The sequence below is a fragment of the Sciurus vulgaris genome, assembly GCF_902686455.1.
Source record: "Sciurus vulgaris genome assembly, chromosome: 1".
In the NCBI taxonomy this organism is placed as follows: domain Eukaryota; kingdom Metazoa; phylum Chordata; class Mammalia; order Rodentia; family Sciuridae; genus Sciurus; species Sciurus vulgaris.
Genome location: NC_136461.1, coordinates 132,787,883 through 132,801,035, shown reverse-complemented (window position 1 = coordinate 132,801,035; position 13,153 = coordinate 132,787,883).

Here is a 13,153-nt window from a genome sequence, read left to right as displayed (position 1 = left end):
TAGCATAGGCATGAAATTTTACCCTGAGGTTTTGTAGTTACTTGCAAATGGAATTGCTTTTTCCAATTTCTGTTGTAGTTTGTGGGTAATAATTCCAAATATCACTTTCTAGTCTTCTGAGTTCAAAATTAATTTAGGGCCAGACACACATTTCACTTAGGTGTAGAGCAAAATGTAGGGTAGAATCTTTTTAAAATAGTTTTTCTAGATCGTGTATCCTCTATGTGTGTCTAGGTTATGGTTTGTGATCCTATCTCTTCACTCCACTTTGGACTGTTTGTCTTCATGGGGACCTGTAAAGAGGAATGACCTGTCCAAGTGTGCTTTTGTTAGGGAAAGGTAAACCAAGGGCTGTAGGATGGCAGAAGTAGGAGGAGAATTTCCCATCTTCAACAAGCAGATAAACAATTCTTCCTTTCCTATTTATAAAATATTTTCATTTGTTCTAATTAATTATACATGACAGTAGAATGCATTTATGCATTTTGATAAATCATAAATAAATGGAGAATAATTTCTAATTTTTCTGATTGTACATACTGTCAGATCACATTGGTCATGCAGTCATATATGTACATGAGGTAACAATGTCTGTTTCACTCTACTATCCTTCCTACCTCCATACACCTTCTCCTACCTTCACTCCCCTCTATATAATCTAAAGTAACTCTATTCTTCACTAGCCCCACCCCTTTATTGTGAATTAGCATCTGCATGTCAGAGAAAACATTCAGCTTTGGTTTTGGGGTTTGGCTTATTTTGCTTAGCATGATATTCTCCAACTCCATCCATTTACCAGCAAATGCCATAATTTAATTCTTCTTTAAAGCTGAGTAATATTCCATCATATATATATACATATATATATATATATATATATCACATTTTCTTTATCCATTCATCTGTTGAAGGAAACCTATGTTGGTTCCATAGTTTAGCTATTGTGAGTAGAGCTGCTATAAACACTGATTTGGCTGAGTCACTGTAGTATGCTACGGGAACTGAATAGACACTTCACAGAAGAAGAAATATAATCCATCAATAAATATATGAAAAAATGTTCAACATCCCTAGCAATTAGAGAAATGAACATCAAAACTACTCTAAGATTTCATCTCACTCCAATCAGAATGGCAATTATCAAGAATACAAGCAACAATAAGTGTTGGTGAGAATGTGGGGAAAAACTACACTCATACATTGCTGGTGGGACTACAAATTGGTGTAACCATATGGAAAGTAGTATGGCGATTCCTCAGAAAACTTGGACTGAAACCAATATTTGACCCAGCTATTCCACTCCTTGGTTTATACCCAAGGGTCTTTCCTTTTTGAAGGAGGAAATTTGTAAAAATTCTTTCCAGTATTATTTCACCTGGGGAACCAAAACAGGTATTTCCCACTTCTACCAGTATTTGAAGCTAATGTCATGAGGTGCTTATACTAATTTTACTTCAAAAAGTTTTCCTTCCCTTTGATACAGATATATCACTAAGGGTTTTGTGGCTATAGAGGGCTAACAAAATTCACATGAGACAAGAGGAAATGAGAAGGGAGAGAGGAAACTATGTGTGAGACATCAGGTAGAATTTGGAAGGAGGAATGGAAAGAACACAATGTGATACAGTGATGAGATGAACTTTTGAACTGAACAGCAAGAAGTAAAGGAGGGGAGGGAGCATGGTATGGTGCAGCCCAGCCAGAATAAGAGGATGGACAGAGAGGGGGCCATATAGGACGTCACCACAGACAAAGATGTCACCCTCTGCCTGATGAAAGAATGGACAAGCCAGGGCTTTTCTGGATATGAGGTTCTATTATTACAGGTGTTCACGTGTGCCTGGGCAAAATAAAGGATATGATGGGAGAAGAAACTGGATCATGGTTCTGTGAATATGCAGATGGTCAGGTGACTGAGATCTGGGCTCAGGTATCTAATAGTGGAGGATGATGGAGAAGGGGCAGCCCAGATGGAAAGGACCCAGGTCGAAGTAGCTGCTGTGTACACTATTAGCCTCATATGAACTGGAGCCACTCTCAGGGGTACAGTTCTACATACTATTTTTTTGTCATATTGTAGTTGCTCAAAGAGTATTATCCATCTTTGTTTCCACTAGGAACCTCAGAATGTGACCTTATTTAGAAAGAATCTTTACAGATATAACTAAGGAAAAGATCAAGACGAAATTATCATGGCTTAGGGAGGGCCTTAAATCCAATGAGAATATCCTTATAAAAGAGTCAAAAAGGGCTCACAGAGACCCAGAGAACAGACAATATGAAGATCAAGGTGGAGACTGCAGGATGTGTCGATAAGCCAAGAAATGCCAGGCACTGGAAAGAACCTGTATCTTCCCCCAAGAGCCTTCTATGGGAGCCTAGCTTTTTTTTTTCTTTTTTTCTTTTCTTTTTTTTTTTTTTTTTTTAATTCCTTCTTCTAAAAGAGTGAGAATCAATTTCTGTTATTTGAAACCAACTAGTTTGTGCTAAGTCATGATGGAAGTTCCAGAAAAGTAATACATACATCTGTCAAAAACACTCAGGGAGGAGATCATAATGACATCACAATGATACTACCTGCCTGTTTGGATTCATTGTGGATCTGCTTTTGTTCCAACATTTGGTGATGTGTCAGAACCTGGAATAAGTTCTGAACCTTTAGCTTCTGGCTTTCAATTGATCTACCTGATAATTTCCTTTCTGTGTCTATCTGACCAAAAGTGTTTTCATCCTCACAAAGGAAAGGAAAAGACATGTTTGAAGAAGAAGGAAGAAATGCAGTAAAGATAAAAGTGTTATGTTTCTTAAAATAGGGGCATAGGGATCTTTGTGATGGTTGAGTTGCCTTTTGATTTCACTATATGCAAATTGCAGGTCATATGAACACATTGGACATAAAGGACTTCCTTGCTCTGTGTTTTCTGTTTGGGAGATATATTTTTATAGTCAACCATATTATCAGATATAGTGTTTTTATTTTCTCTAGTAATAAATACTTTTCAATCATTTTGTAGGATTTTAATGTTGAGAAATGTTTTATGTGAAATAATTCCTTTATAGACTGGTAAGAAATCATGTCCTTGTTGCAAATAATTTTGTATTGAAAAAATACATATATGACAGAATTATGATAGAATTTGATGATTAACTAAAAAGAATTATTATGGTCTATCCCTCTTCAGTACATGGACTTGTTCATACATGTTTAATATATCATTTCCATCCTTTCTACCCTCTTTCTTCATTCTGTTTTTTGTCTTTTCAGATAAGTCAAGAGAAGTTATCTGCAATGTTTTGTTTATCTAACTCACCGGGAATTATAATTTGTTTTTAAATTTTGTCTTCTGATTATCTTAAATGACAAAATTCTCTCTGAACATCAATAATATTTTCCTGTGTGAAACAGTTATAAAAATAAAAATTAAGCAATAAAAAATATTGTTATTAAAATAAATATTATATTATTCTTAAAAAAACACAAACGTGAAATTTTATTAAAAGAAGCTACAGCAATAGTTCTCAAATAGATTATTGCTTTTAAAATAAACCACTAGGATACAGCACCCCTTCATGCTCAAAACACTAGAAAAAATAGGGATAGTTGGAACATTCCTTAACATTGTAAAGGCCATTTATGCTAAGCCCATGGCTAATATCATTCTAAATAGTGAAAAACTGAAAGCATTCCCCCTAAAAACTGGAACAAGGCAGGGATGCCCTCTTTCACCACTTCTATTCAACATCGTTCTTGAGACTCTGGCCAGAGCAATTAGACAAACCAAAGAGATTAAAGGGATACGAATTGGGAAAGAAAAACTCAAACTATCCCTGTTCACTGATGACATGATTATATATTTAGAGGAACCTGGAAATTCCACCAGAAAACTCTTAGAACTCATAAGTGAATTCAGTAAAGTAGCAGGTTACAAGATCAATGCCCATAAATCCAACGCATTTTTATACATAAGTGATGAATCTTCAGAAAGAGAAATTAGGAAAACTACCCCATTCACAATAGCCTCGAAAAAAATAAAATACTTGGGAATCAATCTCACAAAAGAGGTGAAAGACCTCTACAATGAGAACTATACAACACTAAAGAAAGAAATTAAAGAACACCTTAGAAGATGGAAAGATCTTCCATGTTCTTGGATAGGAAGAATTAATATTGTCAAAATGGCCATACTACCTAAAGTGCTATACAAATTCAATGCAATTCCAATTAAAATCCCAATGATGTACCTTACAGAAATAGAGCAAGCAATTATGAAATTCATCTGGAAGAATAAGAAACCCAGAATAGCTAAAGCAATACTTAGCAGGAAGAGTGAAACAGGGGGTATTGCAATACCAGATCTTCAACTCTACTACAAAGCAATAGTAACAAAAACAGCATGGTATTGGTACCAAAATAGAAAGGTAGATCAATGGTATAGAATAGAGGACACGGACACAAACCCAAATAAATACAATTTTCTCATACTAGACAAAGGTGCCAAAAATATGTAATGGAGAAAAGATAGCCTCTTCAACAAATGGTGCTGGGAGAATTGGAAATCCATATGCAACAGAATGAAACTAAACCCATATCTCTCACCATGCACGAAACTAAACTCAAAATGGATTAAGGACCTCGGAATGAGACCAGAGACCCTGCAGATTATAGAAGAAAAAGTAGGTCCAAATCTTCACCTTATTGGTCTAGGATCAGACTTCCTTAACAGGACTCCCATAGCACAAGAAATAAAAGCTAGAATCAACCACTGGGATAGATTCAAACTAAAAAGCTTTCTCTCAGCAAAGGAAACTATCAGCAATGCGAAGAAAGAGCCTACAGAATGGGAGAATATCTTTGCCAATCATACTTCAGATAGAGCACTAATCTCCAGAATCTATAAAGACCTCAAAAAACTTTACTCCAAGAATTCAAATAATCCAGTCGACAAATGGGCTAAGGAAATGAATAGACACTTCACAGAAGAAGATCTACAAGCAATCAACAAACATATGGAAAAATGTTCAACATCTCTAGTAATAAGAGAAATGCAAATCAAAACCACCCTAAGATTCCATCTCACCCCAATTAGAATGGCGATTATCAAGAATACGAGCAACAACAGGTGTTGGCGAGGATGTGGGGAGAAAGGTACACTCATACATTGCTGGTGGGGCTGCAAATTAGTGCAGCCACTCTGGAAAGCAGTGTGGAGATTCCTTAGAAAACTTGGAATGGACCCGCCATTTGACCCAGCTATCCCACTCCTTGGCCTATACCCAAAGGACTTAAAATCAGCATACTACAGAGACACAGCCACATCAATGTTCATAGCTGCTCAATTCACAATAGCCAGACTGTGGAACCAACCTAGATGCCCTTCAATTGATGAGTGGATAAAGAAACTGTGGTATATATATACAATGGAATATTACTCAGCCATAAAGAATGATAAAATTATGGCATTTGCAGGCAAATGGATGAAATTGGAGAATATCATGCTAAGTGAGATAAGCCAATCTCAAAAAGCCAAAGGACGAATGATATCGCTAATAAGTGGAGGATGACACATAATGGGGGGGAGGGAAGGGTTAGTGTTAGGGTTAGAGTTAGGGTTAGGGAGGGGGGCAAGTATGGAGGAAGGAAGTACTGTATAGAGGGTAAAGAGGGGTGGGAGGGGTGGGGGAAGGGAAAAAATAACAAAATGAATCAAACAACATTGCTCTATGTAAATTTATGATTACACAAATGGTATGCCTTTACGCCATGTACAAACAGAGAAACAACATGTATCCCATTTGTTTACAATAAAAAAATAAAATAAAATAAAATAAAATAAACCACTAGGTTTACTCTAATTTCATTTCATGACAAAAATATGGATCAACTGAATTTGAATTTAGCAAAGCCAATCTCTTTAAAATTCTCTTTTTGCTTTTTCTCAGGTATCCTTTTTTATTTCATTTGTTTTGACATACAGAAAGCTTTATATAATAATGCATACAATTTGATGCATTGGGAGATAAGTCTACACCTATGAAATCATCACAATTTATGCCTTAAACCTCTAAAAATTTCTTCTTGCCCTCTTATTATTTTGTGTGTGTGTGTAAAAATAATCAAACTAAAAAAAAAAAAAAAAAAAAAAAAACCTGTACAGCAAAGAACAAAAATCAACAAAATCAAAGTACAATCTGCAAAATGGGAGAAAATATTTGCAAACCATATATCCATATATATTTAGTTCTTCAAGTAGTATTAATGTCCTGCATTCTGAAAACATAGAAGGTAGGAGGTAGTATAGTGAGAGTATAGTCACTGGTCTGGGAGCAAGGACAGTTGGGTTATAACAGTTGCAGAACCAGGATCTCCTTTTGCATGCCTGTGACTTTTGAGGGATCTGGTTAATAAAGAAAGAAATGGGTACAAATTCTGGGTCAAAGTCATAGGAGAATTTTGTGATATGATTTTTCAATCCCGCATTATGGGAACAAAATTTAGCTCAAACTTATATCCCCCAGACAACAATTTCCACCACAACATTTCCTAATCCTTTTTAGATTTGCTTTCTCTGCCCTCCCTGCAATGAACTCCCATTGCCGCAACAATCCACATCCCATAACATGCAGCCAGAGCACTATTAGGAAGTTAGACTGAGGACATTTATTGTGAGTCTGTTTCAGGAAGTTTCATCCCATACTCTTCTCATGAATTCCAATGTTCACCAATGCATCTGGGCTTTTGATCATTTTTTGGAACCAAAGGAAGTTATAGCAGATGTTTTGTCTCTTGGTTCTTCCCTCATACTTGGCATCAAAGAGCCACACAAAGTTCAAAAGGCAGATAAAAGTGAAGGCACAATAATTTACAACAAAAAAGGGACATAAGTTATCAGCTTTATTCTGTTTAATAAAGAAGGAAATATAGAAAAATGGAAGTCTAAATTGTGGCTAATGATAAGGGAAGGGGGAATTCAAGCACTAACCAAGAGGGAATTCTTGCTCTCTTATTTATTATTTTGTGTGTGTGTGTGTAAAAATAATCAAACTAAAAAAAAAAAAAAACTGTACAGCAAAGAACAAAAATCAACAAGATCAAAGTACAATCTGCAAAATGGGAGAAAATATTTGCAAACCATATATCCATATATATTTAGTTCTTCAAGCATTTGTTAGTAAGGGTCACATGGTAAATGCAGATCACTGCTAGTTCTGGTCACAGCTTCCTCTGTGCTGGTCCTCTCTTTACTGATTAACAGGAGACCTGTCCTCTATCTCCTTTAACTTGCTCTGTCTCTGTGAAAATAAGGGAGGCTTGCTCAGTATTTTGGGGATCCCATAATTCATATTTATGCAGCACCTAATTCAGGGGATTCTCAAGATGCAATAACTCTACCTTCTAGGGTCATCATCATGCATATCTTACAGATCAGCAGTGCCAAGAGTTCTCAGAAGATTTTTAATTCATTACTCCATTGATTCCACAAAACATTGATCACATAATTTCTATTAGTAGTGGACTGCAGGAAGTGAGCATAGTGTTTTTTAATTCACCCTGGAACCCTGGACTGTGAGGTTCAACTGATCATGGTTTCATTCTGGACTGGAATTACAGGTTTTTTTTTTTTTTTTTTGTACTGATTGTGAGTTCTTGGGGATGTTGCTTCTCTTAGCTTCACAATTTCCTCACCTGAAAATAAATCGTAGATTACATTTTGTTTGTCTGATAACTTTGAACTTGCTGCAAAAATTAGACAATATAAAAATCTAAAGACACTAAATATATATTTATAGATAAATTTGCATGTTGGTAGGTGAGCATAAAAAGTGGAGATGTGCATAACTCCTTCAGAAAATTTCAAATCCATCAGGCACAGTGGTGCATACTGGGAGAAACTTGAGAAGGTTCACAAGTTCAAAACCAATCTGGACAACTTAGGAAGACCCTGTCTCAAAGTAAAACATAGAAAGACTTGGGGATGTAGTTCAGTGGTAGAGTTTAATCCCCAGTTTAAAAAAAAAAAAGTGAAACTTGTGAATGATGGTGGCAAACAGACACAAAAGTTAAGACAGGGAATACCTTCTCCAAAATACTTGGAACTTAACGTGCTTTGGGTTGGGATTGCAGGCTTTTTCAGATTTTGAAATATTTACATATATATAATGAATATCTTGGGACTGAGACCCAAATCTAAACATGAAATTCATTTTTGTTCTATATACACTCTATAACATAATCCAAAGGTAATTTTATAATATTTTTAGTGCCACCTATCTTTTGACTGCAACCCATCCCATGAGGTCAAGTGTGGAATTTTCTACTTGTGATGTCATGTCAACACTCAAAAAGTTTCAGCTTTTGGAGAATTTTGGAACATTTTATGTATGTTCCAACCTTATAACCACGTGAAAAATGTATTAGCAATACTTTTGACATGAATAAATGTTCAAATGGAGTGAGGGATGACTTTTCAGAGGAGATGACATGGGACAAAAGTTACTAAAGAATGAGCCATGCATTGAGTCCAGTGGGGAAGTGTATTCCACGCAGACCCACTAGTATGACTCTTTTTTTTTTTTTTTTTTTTTTGGATAATGGGATTTTAATCCAGGGACACTTATCCACTGAGATACATCCCCAATCCTTTTTATTTTCTTTATTTTGAGACAGGGGCTCACTAATTTGCTGAGTCTGACTTTGCACTTGTGATCCTCCTGCCACAGTCTCCTGAGCTACTGGGATTATAGATGTGCTCCAGAGTGCCAGTCTAGAATTTCTTTAAGTAAAGGAATATGAAACAGCATGGCACATTTGCTGAACTATACACAATTAAATTTCACAAGAAGGCAAGTAAATAAAGACAAGGGGACTTTCAAAACCATGAATCTGAGGTGTACTCAAGGTATCCAAAGGTTCTAGTTAAAAATGGTCCCGTGGAAATCTGAATTGTTCTAATATCTGATATTGAGATGAGCAAATTAATGGCACTTGATCCCTGCTACACGTAATTTTCCAGTAGATTGGCTTCTGGAGCTCCTTTTTCAAAGAAAGCAGAGAGAGCAGGTTCAGAGGTGCCCAGAGACCCCATGCCCACCTCCTGTCCCCTCCCATGAATCACCTCCACAGCAGGAACTCCCTTTGAAGTCTCAAAGAGAACTGGGTCCTGCTCCAGTGGCTGTCAAACTCCTTTTTCCTAATTAATTTCCAAGTTCCTGAGGAAGAGTATTAGAAGAACTTGAGGTGAATCATGCATGCCTCGAAAAGATGAAGTTGTGGATGGCAGTGAAATGGAAACTCCCTATTGTTTGCCTAATAAATACTAAAAGAAATGGAAAAATCCAATGACTTTAGAATTCAACTTTATGTCATACATTAAAAGTAGACTTAATTGTTTTTAATTATTCTGACAAGAAATAAGGTTAAATATAAAAATTAAAATGTAAATGTGAAATTAAATTCTAAACTATTCTCTCATACTCAAACTTATACTGAACTTTCAAAAATGCAAAAACACAAAGACACTCCAGACAGAATTATAATAGGTATTTCATGTTTTAATATTTCTGCTGCTTCCAAGATGCTCTAGTGTATGTTGCAGACTAATTGTGAAAACATAATAAACCACTTGTCAGGAAGGATAAAAGATGTGATAATCTTTTACATAAATAATCTCAGGAGACTTCGAATCCAATTGAATTAAATTGAATCATGACAATTTTTTAAGGTGATAATAAGCAGATATTAGTAAAGCACCCACCAAAATACACAGATATTATTTGTAATGCTGGAAAAGTCCTAAGGAATTGCATAAATACATTAGAAATATGCTGAGGACTAATGTGAATAATTAAATTAAATAGCATAAAAAGTCTAGCAAAGTAATTTCTCTACTCGAATGGGGTTTTTATTTTCTAAATTTACAAAGGTTAGGTGTAATTGTCTGCTTCACACAAGAACAAGAACAAAGAGAAATGTGGTCTCCCATGAAATAACTCTCAGAGACAGAGCCAAATGAGAAATTCTGCTCACTTAAGCACACCACGGATATATAATGGATAGCCTATGAACTGCCCACCTAGCAGCCTCCCCAAGGACTTGAAAGTCCCTGGAGTTAATAACTGAGCAAATGTCACATCATGCATTTAATACAAGCATGTTTTTGAATAGGCAATTTATAAATAAAATCAGCATGTGATTCATCCGCAAAGAATCTGGTTCTGATTAAACAAAAAGCGTCATTGAGACCAAAGTCCCTGAGGTCAATTGGACTTGGTTCTTCTGAAGGTAAGATTAAGGAAGTCAAGTGAGTTCTTTGAATCAAGAAAATGTGGGGGAGAGGATCTACAGCTTAATTCCATAGGTTATAGGTTTAATTAAAAGCTAAACCTCATGGAAAAGAAGAGAATCAGAACAGGGTGCCAGGAGAAGTGTCAGACTTCTCTCCATTGCAATGACTGTAGGATCCAGATAAAGGACTCCAGGTAAGCTCTGGACTCCAGAACCATTAACTCTACACCCATCTTGTATTGCCTTTGATCCTTGAAAATGTCACTGTTGGTAAGCAGAGTAAGCTGGACACCCTGGTCACACAAAGGTTTTCTTGCCAAATCATCCTTGGGGATAGGGGTATTTCAATTATGCTGGAAAGATGGGCAAAAAGACTTGTGAGATGAGGAATGTGGAAAAGAGGACCGTGAACTTCACTCAGAAGTACTGAATCAGGAGAAACTACCATGCAGCCGCTAATCAGAACCTGGGGGTTGGGGAGAAGATCATAGCCAAATCTCTCCATTTTGGCAACTGAAGAGAGGGCATGCCAACTCTTAAAGCACTGCTTGTGCTTTTCAAACAAGTATGTCAGTCATGTGAAACAGGTGAGTGAAATGAATCTGTATTTTGAAAAATTTAAAACACTCAGGTGCACTGGTTGGCTCATTTTGTACTGAGAACACAATGTTGCAAAGTGTTACACAATGATCCCTTGATAATTGAAGGTGCTAGTACCATAGAACAAATTATTAACATGACCTTGTGTAGTGTTCATTCTTTATTATACCAGTGGCAGCTGTAATATATCCAAAGTGCATGTATTCAAGTGCATATTGTTGGGAAAAGCTCAACCAGAAAAACTCAAAGCCTTGCAGCTCCCTTTTTGTCATCTAAATGTTTTAGATAACATTGTTAACTTCCTTGTAAAGTGGGCAATAATCAAAGAAAAGTAAAGACTTTCAGATTCACACATTATTTTTCAGCACAAAACTACTTTTATTCTTCTTTAACCAAATTAAAAGATCTTTGGTTTCCTGACTTAGATAAACTTTCAGAATGATTTATTAATAATGATTCATAACTAAATACCTGCTCATGTATGTATTTGTGTATCTACATACCTACTTACCTATGTAGAATTTCCTATATAAAATGTTGATATGAAATGCTGAAGATTTTAGAAAGCAGAAAGAGAAGAACTCTTTTTTCTTAATTACAATTGGATACCCCAATTTTCAGTTCAAACTTTCTATTCTGTTTTCAAATACAATCCTCTTAGTTATTCATTCTGTTGATTTTCCCAACATTTCATTCATAGAAGCAACTTGGAAATTATTCTCCTCCGTAAAAGTCTGGGACAGTAGTCCCTAAGGACAATCTCTAATATTAGAGAGGGAAGTGGCCACTCTCACTACTTGATCACAATAAAACAACCTACTTTGAGTGAGTTGTAAGATTGAAATACATTTCCCATGTTGATTCCTAATGGAAGAGTACACAGAGCAGACAAAGGACCAGTTGCAAAAGCTAACTCCCTGCTTCCGATAAACAATGCAGTCACTAAAAGAAAGTATTCGTTATCAGTAATGGAAAACAAATAAATTAAGCAGGGCTTATTTACACATGAAAATCAAATACTGCATCAAAGAGAATTAATATTACACACAATTAATGAAACATACCATAATAAAACAATGCAGAGTCGATCATAATAAAGTATATTGGTATAATGAATACTGATACTAAGTAACCAAACAATACTCCTGGGATTGGAGTTAAAATCCATTCCAATTCCTACTGTAGCAGTATGATAGGAAATTATATTTTTGAAAGGCTAATGTTATGTCATTATGTGTCTACTTAGATCTTATCAAAAGTCAATTGGATTATTATATATCAGGACACAAAGGAACAAAAGTCAGCTTCCAAGAGGATCTTGTAGTTTTTTGTTGGAATAGAGATCTTAGGAAAGTTGATCAGTCAATGATCATTCCTGAATCTGATTGATAAAAACAAAGAACATTTTTATCTCAACTTCAAAATTAGTCTTGTCATAAAACATAGCACTTTGAATTCACCAATTGACTGCTGTGAAATAGGACAGGTCAGGACAAACACTGGGTCAAGAGGGGAAAAATCAATAGAACTTGAGCAACGTCAAGGTTTGTGGTTGATATTTGAAAGTTCCCATGTGTACATAGAACTAAGACTTTTTGCAGGTATCTTTTTCTCACTACTTTTCTTCAACCTCTAAACTTTTTATTTCTGATCATAGCAAGAGGCAGATGCCAAAATCTCATGAGAAAGGCTGTTCACAGGGTATTTCTAGCCTGTCTGAAAATAGGAAGTGCTAGAAATTTCATAGGAAAGTCAGATCTTGTTAGCTTTCTGATTCAATTTTTGCAGACCAAACTGATTTGGGTAATTAAACCAGGGAAAAACAATAATACCATAATTATTGTTGAAGATAATGATGATCAATGCAAGCAGGTGGTAGAGTATAATAAAAGGCCATTGGACCATAGATCAAGAAACTAGGAAAGTCTAAGTCTGAAATTTACTACGAGGCCTTAGGTAAACTACTTAACCATTTTTAGGCTCAATTTTGCAATTTTTAAGATGAGGAGTTTTGACTGAGCTATCATTCACATATTTAACTGCTTAGTAATTTCTTCAAAATAAATATGTGGACAATTAACATAATGAAAACAGATAAACATAGAGGCTCTCTTTGGAAAAAAGTGACTGTCACGTAGCATGTGATCGATGAATACTTGTTGAACAGTGGACTCAAACTCCTTTGAGAGACAAAAGAAGTAGAGCATCTCACCTAGATTATTTTTGATGAATCCAATAAAATGTTAAGGTCTTTCTGCTATAGAAAAATCC